General features: G+C 48.9%; 1 pseudogene; it reads left to right on the top strand.

Moving 5' to 3' along the window:
• Nucleotides 1–6,208: 6,208 nt before the first annotated feature.
• On the top strand, nt 6,209–6,772 carry LOC140896814 (T cell receptor alpha variable 27 pseudogene; annotated as a pseudogene).
• The last annotated feature ends 11,378 nt before the right edge of the window (nt 6,773–18,150 follow it).

The raw sequence follows: 18,150 nt of genomic DNA, 5'->3' as shown, positions 1-18,150 counted from the left end.
AGGCTGATAGTCCTTAGAGTCCCACTGCACCCAATGATGCCCTCCTCACCAAATTCCATATCCTCTTCTCCCATACAGCCTAGAATGCGGGGGTGGGGTGTCGGGGGGAAAGTTCCTTTATCCCTTGAACTCAACTCCAGGGGATGGTTCATGGAGCAGAAAGCTCTAATTCCTACAGCTTTGATTACTAGACAATGCAGTGTAATAAGCTATGTGTCCTTGCCCCTCCTTCCCTGTGTTATCCGGCCCTTAGACCTGGGTTATAATTGCTATTCACTGCTGTCTCTGTTCAGTGTTTGTTAGCATAATAAAAATGCATGAATTGAGGACAAGAGGCTCTTTATTCACTGTGCACACTGTGGTTGGTGGGGATTTAGTTTACAGGGCAGTACATGTGAAAAAGGGGGAAGGTTGCTAAGGAACAACACACAGAACTGTCACATCAGTGCTGGATCATTGATGAAACTGGTTTTCAAAGCCTCTCTGAGATGCAGTGTGCCTCAATGTGCTCTTCTTATTGCCCTCATGTCTGGATGCTCATAATGGGCAGCCAGGCAATCAGCCTCAACCCCCCACCCCACCAGAAACTTTCCCCCTTACGTTCACAGATATTGTGGAGCACACAGCAAGCAGCAACAACAACGGGAATATTGCTTTCGCTGAGATCTAACCAAATGGGTAAACAGCACCAGCGCCCCTTTAAATGCCCAAAGGCACATGCTACCACCATTCTGCACTTGCTCAGCCTATGGTTCCACTGCTCCTGACTACTGTCCAGGCTGCCCATCTACGGCTTCAAGAGCCAGGGGATCAAGGGGTAGGCTGGGTCTCCAAGGATAACTATTGGCATTTCCATGTCACCAATGGTAATTTTCTGGTCTGGGAAGACCTTCTTGCAGCTTTCTGAAGATACTGGAACTCCTAAAGATGCATGCATCATGTACCTTTCCGGACCTTCCCACCTTGATGTTGGTGAAATGGCTCCTGTGATCCACTAGCACTTGCAACACCATCGAGAAGTACCCCTGAGGTTTATGTACTCTTTGGCAAGGTGGTCTGGTGCCAAGATAGTAATGTGCGTTCCGTCTATCACCCCACCACAGTTAGGGAAACCCATTGTGGCAAAGCCATCCACTATGTCATGCACATTTCCCAGAGTCTCTACCCTTCTTAGTAGCAGGGTATTGATTGCCCTGGCTATTTGGATCACAGCACCCCCTTGGTAGTTTTACCCACTCCGAACTGATTCCTGACTGACCAGCACCAATCTGGCTTTGCAAGCTTCCACAGGCCTATCACTACTCACTTCTCAACTGTCAGAGAAGTGAGTCTCATTTTGGTATTTCTGTGCTTCATGGCTGGGGAAAACAATTTGCAAAGTTCCATGAAGGTGTCCTTACGCATTTGAAAGTTATGCAGCCACTGCTCCTCATCCCATACCCGCATCATGATGAGGTCCCATCAGTCTGTGCTTGTTTCCCTGGCCCAGAAGCAGCATCCCACCTTGTCAACAAGCCTGGCTGCCACTGCCAGTATGGGCGAATTGCTCCGTTCCATGGCTTCCAGCACAGCTGTTTGTGTGGCTTCACATTCTTCCACATGGCCACTCCTGGCTAGGCTCTGCAAATACCGCAGGACAATGTGTGGGGTGTTTGTGACACTCATAGCAACAGCGTACAGCTGAGTGGGATCCATGCTTGCTGTGCTATGGCATCTGCATGAGTAACCCAGGCTTAGGCCTGAAAATGATTGTTTGCCATTGCTTTCAGGGAGGGAGGGAGGGAGGAGCCAAGTGCATCATGGGAGGCTGACGATATGTACCCAAAACATGTACCTCACAAAAATGTTTTTGTCCCATCAGGCATTGGGAGCCTAACCCAGAATTCCAATTGGGAGCAGGAACTGTGGTACAGCTGCTCACAGTACATCGCTCCGTTAGTCGATGCTACCCATGGTAGTGGGGATGTGCTCCGCTTATGGAATGTAGATAGTGGGACATACACCATCGACGGGGGAGGGATAGCTCAGTGGTTTGAGCATTGGCCTGCTAAACCCAGGGTTGTGAGTTCAATCCTTGAGGGGGCCATTTAGGGATCTGTGCCAAAAATTGGGGATTGGTCCGGCTTTGAGCAGGGAGTTGGACTAGATGACCTCCTGAGGTCCCTTCCAACCCTGGTATTCTATGAGTTTGTAAAATCAGAGGCTACATGTTGACTTTAATAAATTCGACCTAATTTTGTAGTGTAGACAAATTGGAGAGAGTGCTGAAAAGAGCCACAAAAAATTATTCAAAAGCTGGAGAAAATGCCTAACAGTGAGAGACAACCTCAATCAGCTCAATCTGTTGAGTTTAATCAAAAAGATCAAGTGATGACTTGTTCATGGTGTATAAATACCTTCCTGGGGAGAAAATTCCTGGTTCTAAATGGGCTGTTTAATCTAGTGGAGAAAGGCACAGCAAGAACCAATATGTCTGGAAGTTGAAGCCAGCCAAATTCAAATTAAGCATTTAAAAAAACAGCTCTATCTCTTGATTCTTCAAACCAAGATTGGCAGCCTTTCTTTGACAGGGTTACTGGCGTAGTGGATAGGGAGAAGTTGCAGACATGATATACCTTGATTTTAGAAAGGTGTTTGAGACAATCCCACATGTCATTCTTAAAAGCAAACTAGGGAACCATTTTCTACATGAAACCATTATAAGGTGGGTGCAAAACTGGTTGAAAAACAATACTCAAAAGAAAAGGAGTACTTGTGGCACCTTAGAGACTAACCAATTTATTTGAGCATAAGCTTTCGTGAGCTACAGATCACTTCATAGGATGCATACTGTAGAAAGTACAGAGGATCTTTTTATACACACAAACCATGAAAAAATGGGTGTTTACCACTACAAAAGGTCTTCTCTCCCCCCACCCGACTCTCCTGCTGGTAACAGCTTATCTAAATTGATCACTCTCCTTACAATGTGTATGATAATCAAGATGGACCATTTCCAGCACAAATCCAGGGTTTAACAAGAACGTCTGGGGGTGGGGGGGTAGGAAAAAACAAGGGGAAATAGGCTACCTTGCATAATGACTTAGCCACTCCCAGTCTCTATTCAAGCCTAAGTTAATTGTATCCAATTTGCAAATGAATTCCAATTCAACAGTCTCTCCCTGGAGTCTGGATTTGAAGTTTTTCTGTTGTAATAACGCAACTTTGATGTCTGTAATCATGTGACCAGAGAGATTGAAGTGTTATGAATGTTATAATTCTTGACATCTGATTTGTGTCCATTGATTCTTTTACGTAGAGACTGTCCAGTTTGACCAATGTACATGGCAGAGGGGCATTGCTGGCACATGATGGCATAGATCACATTGGTGGATGTGCAGGTGAACGAGCCTCTGATAGTGTGGCTGATGTGATTAGGCCCTATGATGGTGTCCCCTGAATAGATACGTGGCCACAGTTGGCAACGGGCTTTGTTGCAAGGATAGATTCCTGGGTTAGTGGTTCTGTTGTGTGGTATGTGGTTGCTGGTGAGTATTTGCTTCAGGTTGGGGGGCTGTCTGTAGGCAAGGACTGGCCTGTCTCCCAAGATATGTAAGAGTGTTGGGTCATCCTTCAGAATAGGTTGTAGATCCTTAATAATGCTTTGGAGGGGTTTTAGTTGGGGGCTGAAGGTGACGGCTAGTGGCGTTCTGTTATTTTCTTTGTTAGGCCTGTCCTGTAGTAGGTGACTTCTGGGAGTAGTTCTTTGTCAGACTAGGAGGGCATATCTAGTGGGGTCCCACAAGGGTCAGTCCCGGGTCTAATAATATAATATTTCATTTATGACTTGGCTAATGGAATGGAGAGTGTGCTTATGAAATTTGCAGATGCCACCAAGAGTTTGCAAGCAGTTTGGAGGACAGGATTAGAATTCAAAATGACCTCATAGTGCAGATCCCATGGGTGCTCCAGGCCTGGAAAAATTGGTGGGTGCTCAGCACCCATGGGCAGCTTCCCACCCCTCTGCCCCAGCTCACCTCTGCCTCCACCCCTGAGTCTGCGGCTGTGTCCTGCTTCTCTCCCATCCCCCCCAGCGCTTGCGCCATGAAACAGCTGTTTTGCGCTGCAAGAACTGGGACGGGGGAGGAAGAAGAGGAAGGGAGCGCACTCGGGGAAGGGGTGGGGCCGGGGTGGGTATTTGCGGAAGGGTCCAATAGGGGCAGAGAGGGGGCGGAGTCAGTGCGGGGCCAGGATCCAACGAAAGTTGGCGCCTGTGAATGACCGTGACAGAGACTGGTCTGAAATCAACAAGACTAAAGTCAATAAAGACCAGTGAAAAGTACTTCACTTAGGAAGGGGGGGGGGGGAGAATCAAAAGCACAACTAAAGAATGAGGAATATCTGGCTAGGTGGTTGTAATGCTGAGAAAGAGCTTGGGGTTTATAGGGGATCACAAATTGAATGTGAGTCAATAAAGGGATGCAGTTGTGAAAAAGGCTAATATGATTCTTCCCAACAGGTGTCTGGGGAGTTGAAGTCCCCCATCACCACCAAGTCCGGTGCTTTGGATGATTTTGTTAGTTGTTTAAAAAAGGCCTCATCCACCTCTTCTTCCTGTTTAGGTAGTCGGTAGTAGACCCCTACCATGACATCACCCTTGTTTTTTACCATTTTTATCCTTACCCGGAGACTTTCAACAAGTCTGTCTCCTATTTCCATCTCAACCTCAGTCCACGTGTGTACATTTTTGATATATAAACCAACTCCTCCCTTTCTTCCCTGCCTGTCCTTCCTGAACAAACTTATCCTTCTATACCAATATTCAGTCATGTGTATTACCCCACCAAGTCTCCCTGATGCCAACTATGTCATAGTTCTGTTTATTAACAGCATTTCACATTCTTCCTGCTTATTCCCCATACTTCTCACATTAGTGTACAAACTTCTAAGATACTGATTTGATTTCCCCCTGTGTTCTATAATAGTCCTGCCATGAGTGCAGGGGACTGGACTAGGTGACCTCTCGAGGTCCCTTCCAGTTCTATGATGTATTAGTAGCAGTGTCATATGTAAGACACAGGAGGTTATTGTCCTATTTTAGTTGTCACTGGTGAGGCCTCAGCTGGAGTCCTGTGTCCAGTTCTGGGTGCTTCATTTTTAGAAAGATGTAGACAAACGGGAGTGAGTCCAGATGAAAGCAGCAAAAATGATAAAAGGTTTAGAAAACCTGATTAATGAGGAATTTTTTTTAAAAAATGGGTCTGGTTAATCTGAAGAAAAGAAGATTGAGGGGGATGAGGATGGATTTAACAATCTTTAAACATGTTAGGGGCTGTTATAAAGTCGACGGTGATCATTGTTGTCCATGTCCATGGAAGCTGGGAAGAAGTGATAGCCTAAATCTGCAGGCAGGGAGATTTAGGTTGCATATTAGGAAAACCTTTCCAACTATAAAGGGTAGTTAAGATCTGGAATAGGCTTTCCAGGGAGATTGTGGAATCCCCATCATTGGAGGTCTAGAAGGACAAGTTGAAGGAACACCTGTCAGGGATGGTCTAGGTTTACTCAGTCCTGCCTCAGCACAGGGGGAGAACTAGATGAATTCTTGAGGTCCATTCCAGCCCCTCTATGATTCTGTGATCCTTTGAAGATACTTTAGGCAAACACAAGTTTTGGGCAAAAACATGGGTAACTGGATGAAATTTAACAGCCTTTGATATAGCTACACAGGAGGACAGACTAAAGTACTCTTGTGGACTTAAACTCTATGAATAAGAATCAATTGGACAGTATTATTAATGGGACTTGTGCTCCTGAATCCCCTATGTACTTTGGATAAATCTCTCTCTACATCTTTAGTTTGATAATTGAGAGGAGTCATTTCTTCATGGAGGCTGCCTAAGGGATTTGGACATCCAGTTCTGGTAGAGGTCAATGGGAGTTGGGCACCTGACTCCCCTTTGAAAAGAACTAAATATTTCTGCACCCACTTATGCACTTGGCCACAAGGGGACAGCCCTCACAAGGTGAAGGGCCCTGAGCGAAGGAGTTCTCCGCAGGGACGCACGGCTGTGATGGGAGAGAAGGGGCTGGTTGCTGATTGGCTGGGCACACGAGGGGGGAGAAGGACGTGTCCGATCCCTACAGCAGAGGAGACCCCAACACACCTGCCAGCCCCAGGGAGAACCCAGCAGCGTCCCTGTGCCCTGGGCTGTCAGGCAGCGCAGGGATGGGGAGGCCGCAGGGGCTGTCGTGGGTGATCCAGCTAATGCACCTGTGGGGTAAGGGCTGGGGAGACAGAACCGCTGGTCACTAGCAGGGAGCCGGGGCTGGATTTCATTGACTGTGTGGTGGGGAAGAAGGGAGTGAAATGGAGAGATCGGTCGGTCTGTCCCCCCCGCAGCCTGTCTCTCTTCCCACCCCACTCCGCGGTTCTCGGGGGCAAGTGGCTCATGGCAGCTTCTGACTTGCTTCCCCCTTGTCTCCGTTATTCCCAGTGGCCAGCGGGCAGCTCTCTGTGGAGCAGAGCCCGGAGTGGCTGGATGTCTCCGAGAGGCGGAATGGCACCGTGACCTGCACTTACTCCAGCGCTATCCAAAGTTTACACTGGTTCCGGCAGGCTCCCGGGGAGCGGCCCCTTTTCCTGCTGATGCTGTTCGGCAAGGGGAACCAGACACAAGAACCGAATTTCACTGCGGATCACGATCCGGGGCAGAAGCGGAGCTCCCTGCACATCCGCAGCTGCCGGCTGGGGGACACCGCCCGCTACCTCTGCGCCGTGGAGACCCAGTGACACAGGGGGCAGCGTAGCCTGTACAGTAACTGTGGGTGTGACCCGGGAGGGGGCTGCGGGGCGCTGGGGGCACGCCAGGAGGTGTGGGACAGAGCCCCGTGGGCAGACGGGGACAGGAGTTTATAGCCCTGCTGAGGGGGAGGCTCCCTGGTTAGGGCGGTGGGGGGAGGGGACCGAGGAAACGTGGTTTCGGCTCCCAGCTCTACCGGAGGCGCTTTGACCTTGGCCATGAAGGCAGCATTTCCCCAGGAGCCCCAGGGAGCGGTCAATGCTTCTATGCCCGAGACGTCACCTCTCGTGTCCGGGTCTGACGTGGCAGGGGACTTCGCCTGGCTACTTCGTTGGCTGCCGTGTCCATTCCTGGCTGTGTTTTCTCTGGGCTCCAGGCTCCAGCCAAGTCATTCAGCAGTTCACTCCCCTTTCTGGGCTAACAAATGGGGCAACTTAATGTCCTCAGCAACTGTCCAAACAGCTTTTCTGCCCCTGCCTGGGCCCACTGAAGTCCTCTGCTTCTTGGCCCTGCTTCCTCTTCTCTCTTTTCTTGCCCAGCATAATGCCCTGCTGCTTCCCTTCGCCAGCGACTCCAGCAGTTAAGCTCCGAGGAACTCCTCGCTTCTTTCGGGCCCAATCTCAGGGATCCCCCTCAGGAGCAGCCTGGGTCTCTGTCTCCTGTTGCAGGCCCTATCTCAGGGACCCCCCCTCCCCACAGGAACCTACCCTACAGTCTATGGGTAACTCAACCTGACAACCACATGCTCTTCCCACAGAGGGCCTCCCCTCACACCTCTCTCCAGGACCGTCTCTCCATTAATGAGCGCCCTGCCCTATTTAAATAGTGCTCTGCCTGCTTCACCACCACAACTGGGGCTTGGGGCGGGGGCGGGTCAGCCTTTCTAATTAACCCCCATTAGGTCACTAATGAGCCCTTATGTTGCCTGCTCATGAGAGAGCTGGGAGCTGAAGCTAGCTTGCTGCAAAGGGCCGGCCAGCCTATGACGCTGCCCAATCCCCTTTGAAACTTTCTTATTATTGATAAATTGGGTCTGGTGGTGCTAGGCGCCGTACAAAGAAGCGACTCGTGCAAGGTCACGTAGGAGGCCAGAGCCAAGATTGTCAGAGCATTTTATAGGAATTAGATGCTTATCTCCCATAGGCACCTTGGAAAAAATCCAACCCTAATCTCCCTGGGTTTCAATTCCCCATCGGTATAATGGAGGTGGCGAATAATACTTTCTCTGTCTGTCTTTTCTATTTAGAGTGTAAGTTTCTTAGAGCAGGGACTGTCTCTGTATATCCGTGCAGTGCCCAGCAAAAGAAGGCTCTGTTCTCAGTTGGGCTTCCAGGTGCTATTATAATATCAAAAGACAGTAAATGATACCGACAGCAGCTCTGAATGTGTAATTCGGTTTCATATATGCTATGTGACCAAAGGCCAGATCAAAGGCAAACATTTTTTAACAGTGAGGATAGTTCATCATAGGAACAACCTGACAAGGGGTGTGAGGGATTCTCCACCCCTTGAAGTCTTTATATCGGATTTGGATGGGACACCTGATAATTCATGGGATGGTGTGGGTGACTCAGGGCTGGCCTCAGTGCCCCAGCAGGGTGGTAGGGGGCGCTGTGTTGCAGGCAGCAGGGTGGGGGCTCTTTATGGGGCTCTCTTCCCTGAGAGCTAGTGCTCACCCCAGTGTGACACTAGGGGGCGCTGTTCTGCCGGGGGCAGGTGGAGGAGCTCAGGCGGGAGGGCCCCCCTTTTAGCCAGTTCTGATTGCAATCTGCCAGTGGGGTGGTGGCGTCACTCAATCAGTGGTTAACTCTGCCAGGAAGTTTGGCTCTGCTGCCAATCTACAATCAATCAGGAAACACTCTTTGCTTTTCTGCAGCAGAGAAGTCACAGACACGTCAGTTGTCATGTCGAGGGCCATGCAGCAGCCTGAGAGCTAACACGACTTCTGGTGCAGAAGAAGAGAGAAGTGTGATACTGAGGCAGGAGGAAAATCTTTTCATTATGAAGGAACAAAACCTACACTGGGCTGTGACCGCTTTGGTATTACTTGGTAAATAGAGACTCTACAGTTGGAATCTTCTTAACTCAGAGCCAGAATAGACTCGACTAGAAGTAAAGGTTGGGGAGACTCGGTGAACTGAGCAGGGATTTTCAAAGGGAGGTTTTGGGTACCTAGTTCTCTTCTGCTCCTTTGAAAAATTTCAGCCTGAAAGTTTGGTAAACCTTGGATGAAGAGGGTGGATCACTTGATGATAACCTATTCTGTTCATTTCTTCTGGGGCACCTGGCACTGGCTCCTGTCGGAAGACAGGACACTGGGCTAAATGGACCTTTGGTCTGACCCAGTCTGGCCGTTCTTATGTTCTTATGTAATGGGAAAATATCACAATGCTGCCCAGTCCTTGGGCCATTCTTCCCATGGGTAAAATGTTCCAATGGAAATTACTGGGAATCTGAGTAAAACTGATGGTGGGGTTGGAATAGTAATAAATAATAATAGGATATAATAATAATAATTAATAAATATTTACCAATAATTAATCAGCAGCAACAGCCAATGATTTCCACCTCGGGGTAGTTGCTGTGCAAGGAAAATAAGTGTCAGTTCCTGATCCAAGATGACGATGATGAAGAAGATTATTATCATCGTCAGGATAATCAATGAGGGATGCGCTCCATAAATCAAGTCAGGGGCAACATTCTACGACTGACCTCTCCCTCACCCACTCTGTGTAACAGGCTCCAGCATGGAAGATGCGGTAACGCAGACCCAGCCGGCGGCGTCGGGCGTGGAGAGTGGGTCTGTGACCTTGGACTGCGCTTACGAAACTGACGCTAGCTGTTATTGGAAACTGTGTATTTTACAACAGATTGATGTATGGATAGATGATACACATGGCAGGACAGATAGACGTGGATAGATAGGAGCATTCAGAAATTAGAGAGAGGCAACAGCAGAAAGAAAGGTAAACAGATGCACAGATAGACAGGGAGAGAGACAGAACAACATAAGAGCGGCCATACTGGGTCAGAGCAAAGGTCCATCTAGCCCAGTGTCCTATCTTCTGACAGTGGCCAGTGCCAGGTGCCCCAGAGGGAATGCACAGAACAGGGAATCATCCAGTGACCCATCCCCTGTCACCCATTCCCAGCGTCTGGTGGATAGACAGACATTAGGTTAAACAGGTACTGTAACACTCTAATATACAGGTTTCAGAGTGACAGCCGTGTTAGTCTGTATTCGCAAAAAGAAAAGGAGTACTTGTGGCACCTTAGAGACTAACCAATTTATTAGAGCATAAGCTTTCGTGAGCTACAGCTCACTTCATCAGATGCATATCGTGGAAACTGCAGCAGGCTTTATATATACACAGAGAATATGAAACAATACCTATTCCCACCCCACTGTCCTGCTGGTAATAGCTTATCTAAAGTGATTTCCAGCACAAATCCAGGTTTTCTCACCCTCCACCCCCTACACAAATTCACTCTCCTGCTGGTGATAGCCCATCCAAAGTGACAACTCTTTACACAATGTGCATGACAATCAAGCTGGGCTATTTCCTGCATAAATCCAGGTTCTCACATCCCCCCCACCCCCATATACATTATTTTAGTTGCTATCGTTTTATTTCCCTGCAGTCTCCTGCTGTGAGGCCCAGTTGGTTCAGAGACCTGAGTCACTGGTTGTTTAGGAAGGCGACATCTCCACCGTGACCTGGACTTACACCAGCGCTTACCAAACCTTCCACTGGTACCAGCTGCTTCCCCGGAGAGGGCTCTCCCACCGTTGACTGTCAATGGTAGAGAGGAAGCCACTGATGGGTGGTTCATGGGCGAGCACCTGGAGGATTTGAAAAGCAGCTCTCGGCACAGCTCAGACTCCCAGCTGGGGGACTCAGGCCCCTACTTGTGTGGGGTGGAGGCACAGTGACCCAAGATGGGCTAAGTGTAAAAACCCTCATTCTCTGCAAGGCAGCTTGGTGGGGGAGATGCAGGTGCAGAGGTCCCCAGCTGGTGTGAATGCATCATAGCTCAGCTGGAGTCAATGGGCCAGATCCCCAGCTGGTGTATAAAGACACAGAGAAAGTCCCTGCCCCCAAGATCTCACAAGCTATAGGGGCTAGAGAGAGAAAGTGGAAAGAGAGTCAAAGGGAGGGGAAGGGGGTTTCCCAAGGTTATACAGACGGGGATAGAACCAGCAGCCCTGAACCCCATTCCAGCTGGTTATCCACCAGACCACACTGCTTATCAAATGCACTGACTTTATTGGCACCACTGTGGGTTTACATTCACTGAGTAACCAGATATAGGGCTGGGAGTCCTCGTGCTGTTCTTTCCCGCTTGACACTCCTTAAAACCTATGGCCACACACATTAAAAGCAACGGGTTAATCCTGGAGGGGAACTTTTCTTTAGGAAATGGAATTTTACAGGGAAAAGTCCCTTCTCTGGACCACATGGCATCATCCACCGTTTTCAGCAATGGAAGAATCCACCGGCAGCGAAGGGAAAAACGCCCCCAGCTTTTGGGAAGCGCAGCTCCCTTAGGACAGAGATGATAGGTCAGTTTCCGGCTGGCCCTGGGTCCGGCTGCGGTTCGGGCTGTTCTCCTCCAGACGGCACCGCAGCACAGTCAGCGTGGCTCTCCATAGACAGGGCGCACCAGTTTATTCCAGCCTCTGGTGTCCCTGGCCGAGTTCTCCTGCCAGCCCCTCATACGCGGTGAGGCATGTGGGGGCTCAGCCAGGGGCTCTGGAACAATGTGTACAGTGGGGTGCTGAGAACCACTGAACCAAACTGTAAACCCTGGATCTGATGGAAACCGCTTCAAGCCAGGGGGCGCAGCAGCCCCCGCTCTCCCCCCAGCACCCTTAGTTCCAGCACCTGTGGGCTCAGCGGCAGGGCAGGTATTGAGGGGAGGGGAGGCTCATGCTTGGCCCCACCTCCAGCTGTGACATCACTGCCTGATGTCTGACCTTCACCATTCAGACACCGGCTCTCTCGCCTCCCTCGGCCCAGGGCTGCGGGTGGAGGAGAAGAGCTGCCGCCTGGGTGACTCTCTCCCAGGCTGGCTGGAGAGAAAAGCGGCGGCGCCATGCAGAAGAGCCGAGACGCTGGGGGGATGGTCACGATTCCGGGCTCAGCCATTGTGCTGATTTGGCTTTTCAGTGAGTACAATTCCAAATCCCGTTTCTGAAAGATTCTCCACATGCCTCCCCCTTCATTACTGGCGCTGAGAGATTAAACAGACCTTCCTCCTCCTCCTCCTCTTCTGCAATAAGGGATGCTCTCAGGCAGGGATTTAGGTGCCCAAATACCACTGGAATTGAATTTCAATGGATTCTGGGAGTCTAAATAAAGGGGAGGGTGATCTGTTGTTCTCCTTGTCCACAGAGTGTGGGACAAGAAATAACTGGCTTAGTTTGCAGGAAGGGAGATTTAGATTAGATGTTAGGAAAACCTTTCTAACTATAAGGAGAGTGGAGCTCCAGACAGATTAAGTAGGGAGGCTGTGGGATCCCCATCGCTGGAGGTTTGAAGATCAGATTAGACAAACACCTGTCAGGGGTGGTCTCATGGCCAGGGAGGAGCACTGCAGGATCTCTTGAGGTCAGCCTGACATTTCTATGATTCCATGAAATCCCTGCAGATCCTTAAAAACCCCTTGAACAAAGAACTCCCCTCAGTGACAGCATCCTCCGACTAACCTCTCTTTCCCCCTCTCCTTGTGCCAGGCTCCAGCATGGAAGATGCTGTAACTCAGACCCAGCCTTCAGTGTCAGGGGTGGAGCGCGAGTCCGTTTCCCTGGACTGCACTTATGAAACAGCTGCTAGCAGTTATTATTTGTATTGGTACAAACAGCCCCCTGGGGAAAGCCTTCTTTTCCTTTCTTGGCAACATTCTGGAGGAACAAAGAGGAATGAGGCCGGGGAGAGATTCTCTGTTAATTTGGAGAAGTCCAAAAGCTCCGTCAGTTTGAGAATCACAGCTCTGGAGTTGGGGGATGCGGCCATGTACTTCTGCGCTTTCAGGAGAGACACTGTGTTGAAATTCATACGGAGCCCTGAACAAAAACCTGACACCTCTCCGCTACTGTAAGAAACTGACTCCTGCAGGTGAAGTTAGGAGGCGAGCACGGGCAGGAAAGGGGTGAGGGGGTGGGGGTCGGGGGAGGGCTATGAAGTGGGGTAAGACCTGCCACAGCTGGGTTCCTGGAGATGAAAACGTCTTCCTGATTTCTGGGAAAAGGCGGCACCACAATGGTACTCAGAAATTCGCCACAAAGAGGAGATGGAACAAGACAAAAGCAGAATAAGATCCCATGGCTGGAAGCCGGAGAGAGACAAATTTAGATTAGAAAGAAAGTGCACATTTTTAACAGTGAGGGTAATTAAACACTGAAACAACTTACCAGGGGACACGGTGGATTCTCCATCTTTTGAAATCTTGAAATCGAGACTGGGTGTCTCTCCTCTAGTCAACCACAAGATATGGGCTGGGTACAAGAATCACAAGTATAATTCTCTGGCCTTTGTTAACGCAGGAGGTCAGACTACATGATCACAAAGGTCTCTTCTCACTTTAGGATCCATGCATCAAGCAATGTATTAATATCTCACGGGGGTGGGGGGGAAGGCTGGGATGGATTCCTTCTGGCGTTAGGGACCCCAATTCTAATTAAAATCAATGTATGCTTGGCATCTAAATCCCCTAGGCTGCTTTGGAAATGCAGCTGAAATTCCATCCGGGGTTGACACTTAACCCGCACTTGAGCTTTCAGTGTATGGACTTAATTGGGACCTGGGGCTCGCACTGGCCCCTCTGCATAGGGAAAAACATCACCATATGGGCAGAAGAGCTGAGTCATTCCTGGAAAGAGAGTTCCCAGATTTATATTGCGGCTGGCATTTTCAAAAGGGCCTCGAGGATTTAGATTATCGTATTCCATTAAAATTCAAGAGAGGATTTGGGCGTATAAATCCCTTGGGCTATTTTGGAAATCACAACGTAGATGCTCAGTCTGCATTAATTTTAATGGGAATCAGACATCTAATTCCTGTAGGCTGATTTCAAAATCTCAGCCTGCCTTTTCAAGTCACAAGGAAATATAAACTGCATTGAAAGTGGACGGTTCCCCTTTACCTAAAAACAGAGCTTCCTCAGGCCATGCTGGATTGATCTGAAAGGAAATTGTGATTAAAAATGGGGCAAACCCCGGGCTGAAAGCAAACAACAGGCTTGTGATCATGCCAGATCATCTGGCGGCCATTTCGTTCCAATTTGACAGCTGCAGGAATTAATGGAATATGGTGCAGGAGTTTTCCCCACTGTTTTACTATTAAATATAAAGGCACATCCTCATTTCAGTCTGGGCATTGAAATGTTGTTTAGACACACAACTACTTATGTGTTTCACAGACACACACAAAATCTGTCACACAAACAAACTCACAAAGGCTCTCTCTTTCCCTCTCTCTTACATACACAAATTCATACATATGTGAACTCACAATTCACGCAAACAAAGCCACTCACACCCATAATCACATATATACCAAAGTTGCTCTTTCGTACATCAAACACCCACAGTCACTCACACACGTCCAAATTCTCTCATTGCCACACTCACAAAATGACACACTCACTCACACACAAACTAGCACATATACCAAAATCACTCACATGCAGATCAGACACAAATGCACACTCTTAAAATCTCAGATATAACAAACTCACCTCACTCTGCTCTCACTCACAGAGGTAGCTGCTTGAGTCCCCCAGCTGGGAGTCCATGATGTGCAGAGGGCTGCATTTCCCATCTTCCAGGGGCTGCCCCACTAACCGCTGTTCGGTAACATTCTCCTGAGGCCAGCAGGTTATGAACCCATGTTCTGTTGAATTCAAGGTTGGGATTGCCAAAGACAGCTATAGGATCTAGGTAGCCAAACTTCACTGAAATTCAACAGGACATGGGTTCCTAACTCCCTTGGGTCCTTTGAACATCCCAGGCTAAATCCATTCATGTCTGTGGGGTGCTGAGATACTGCAGGACTTGGATTGGGGGAGAGAGAGAAAGAGACAAAAGCACCTTTTAAAATATTTTCAAATGAGCCCAAGGGAATTAGGTGCTCAACTCACAGTGGGATTCAAGGGAAATTGGGCTACTAACTTCCTCAGAAATCTTTGACCATTCCAGGCTAAAACTGTCTGAATTAGGTATTTCTCTGGCCCATAGTGTCTACCCACCTCACAATCTTCACTTTATTGGTCCACACAACACCCCTGCAAGGTGGGAAAGTGCTGTTACCCCCATTTTATGGCTGGGGATCTGAGGAAGAGAAGGGCAGATTTTTTAAAGGTCTTTAGGTACCTAGTGGGATTTTTCAGAAGTGCCTCGGTGCCAAACACCCTTTGAAATCAGTGGGGGTTAGGGTTCCTGGGTGTGTCTGAAAACCCCACTAGCCATTCCTTTAAAAACATGGCCCTGAGTGACTTTCCCAATTCCCAAAGCCCCCAGAATGCTTGGGGTGGAGGAAGGACTCGAACCCAGGCCTTGGCTAACATTAGAGCCCCTGGACCCTCCTGCCTCCTCGCAGCGGGTGCTGTTGAGATATTCCCAAGGAAGCCCCTCGTGCTGGGTGCCTTTGTCCGCGCTGGGGGTGTACAGCTGTGGGAGGGCAGCTGAGCTTGTGCAGCAGCAAGCTGAGGCTGTCACAGGACCCTAGGCTGGGGGTGTCACATGCTGTGTCTGAGGAGAAAAGGAAAATCAGGCCGGGATGAGCCAGGCACCATTGCACCCCAGTGCCCGGCTGCTACCGGTGCCAGAAATTCACCTCACCGCCCTGGGAATCAAGAGGCTGCAAAGCCCCTGGGTCTTTCTTCCTTTGCACTGTAAGTTTCTGCTCAGAACACTCTGGGCTCCTCCACGGCAGCTGCTTCGCTTGTCGGACATTGAGGCAGAAATGAGTGGAGACGTATTTGATTCAGTTCCCTGCTCTGTTTGATTCAGAGTTACACCACCTATACATGGGAAAGAGGGGGCTGCCAATGGGACACACTCCGTGCCTGATCTATTTACAGAGTCATCTTGTCCCGGGGTTCTTTGTTAGCATTTCTTGCCTCTTTTCAGACTGGGGAAGATTCTAGGTGGAGAGAGATAGGGTGCATGGGTCAATGGATGGACGGAAAGGTGCTTCAGAGGGAAGGATAGGGAGATAGCACATAGGGAAGAATGGTCAGATAGGTAGACAGGCAAAGTAACACACTCTCACCTACACTTGAATGCTACATTTCAACTGTTCTTTTGTTTCCCTTCAGTCTCCTGATGGGAAGCCCAAGTGGATCGGAGCCCCCAGTCGCTGGTTACTGGGGAGGGGGGGGTCTCCACCCTGTCCTGCGCGTTCACCACCAAGTACCAAACCTTCCACTGGTACCAGCCGCTCCCTGGGCGAGGCCTGACCTACCCGCTGGCCATGAGCCCTCAGGACAACGCTACCGAGCAGCGGTTCGTGGGGCAGCCCCTGGAAGATGGGAAACGCAGCCCTCTGCACATCACCGACTGTTAGGGGGCTTATTCCTTCACCCACTTACTTCCCTGGTCCTTCTCGCATGAACAGAGAGCAACAATACCCGAAGTCCAAAGGTGCAAACAATTCGATGTTTATTGGGGTGAACTTCCAGCAAGCATGATTCCAGTTTCCTTCCTTAGTATCCTCCTTCCCAGCTCTGACACCACAAAGCCTTACACCTGTGTCCCTGTTCCCATTCCTGCCCTTAGCCAAAAATGATTCCAACTTCCTTACTCCCATTCCCTGTTCCCATCTCCCCCTTTAGCAAAACATGATTCCAATTTTCTTACCCCCATTCCCTGTTCCCATCTCACACCCCCACATGCCCACCCCCACCCACACCCCGTCACTTCCTCATTGACTACAGATTATATAGTAAAACTTGAGTTCTGCTTAGCTATACCTTAACCAATCATTTTCCTGAAATTTAACTAACCAATCCTAACATATTGTAACATGATTATGTAACCAATTATATCCCACCACCTCAATTAGTTTACACCCAGCAAAATTAATTATACAGCAGACAGGAACAATCACAGAACCAGACAGAGATTATACAGACAAACAACAGCAAAGTGGGAACTATAATGACAAAACAATACAGAAGTGAGGATTTCACATCCCAGCTATTGATAAGTGAGTTCTTGCCAGACAGGATGCTATCAAACTAAGTTTCCTTTTACATTTTCTAGGCACTTCCCTTTCTCTGGAGGTGATAGGAATACAATCCTGTCCTGATAGTGCCTAACAGCCCAATAGCACCTTATTTCAATGTGACTAGTTTGGAATGTGAGGATGTGACCGTTCGCTTCCCAGCTTATGGCTGCCTCTGCTGCTTAGCCAAAGGCCTTAGCCTAAGAACAGGGCCTCAGACTGTCACAGTAAGAGAAGGCCCTTACACCAGCAGACAGTGATCTTGATTCTTTCTTTTATACCTCTATCACTAGCCAAGTGATAAGAATACACCTAAATTCTTAGAGTATAGGCCTTTACAGACAGGCCTGACTATCTATATCCTAACACTCCACCCCTTTTTTTTTTTCCTTTTTCTTTTGGGATCCTCCTGTCCAGGTATCCCTGGAAAAGCATAGGACATATGGCGACACATTTCCTGATAGGGCCAGGCATCAAGGTGGAAGGTGTCGATATTCCATTTGTCCCACTGCCCCTTGTGTAGTATAGTGCCCTGCACCTTCTCTCATACAGGCATACCACACCTATTCCAATTAGTGTTCCAGACTTCCCATTAGAGTGGGCCTGAGAAGGTTGGGTCCGGGTTGTCTAGTACACTGCAGGGTTTGGAGGGCTTATTACATTCCTAATAGGTTATCTCCCTATGCAACGTAACACAAGTACAGTTAACAATACAAAATCCACAGCAACACCGAGTCCTGACCACTGCAGTACGGTCCAACATCCGAGACACCCCCAAAATACTGCCTCTCCTCCTTCGATGGGATCACGATCTTGTGTCCAGTTGCTGGCAGTTGCAACAAGCTGCTCCTTCAAGTTTTGTATGCTTTTGTCCATATCACAAGTCCATTGAATGTTCACAGAGAAATGGGATATTGTCCAAACCAGCTTGACCACTTGGTATGGAATCAGGCAGTAAGCCCTGGCTTATTCACACAATAAGATTCACAGATCCATTTGTGCACCAAAGTCCATATAGCAGCATGTAGATGGGTATAGTTTGGTTATGGGCTGGTGTAATTGTGCCCCCAGTAATATGTACATTCCCAGCAAAACACCTTATACACAGTACACCCAATTGTCCACCCCTTGCATAGGCC

The sequence above is a fragment of the Lepidochelys kempii genome, chromosome 13 (assembly GCF_965140285.1).
Source record: "Lepidochelys kempii isolate rLepKem1 chromosome 13, rLepKem1.hap1, whole genome shotgun sequence".
NCBI lineage: Eukaryota > Metazoa > Chordata > Testudines > Cheloniidae > Lepidochelys > Lepidochelys kempii.
The sequence above is the reverse complement of the archived record's forward strand: the minus strand, read 5'-3'. Positions and strand labels throughout refer to the sequence as shown.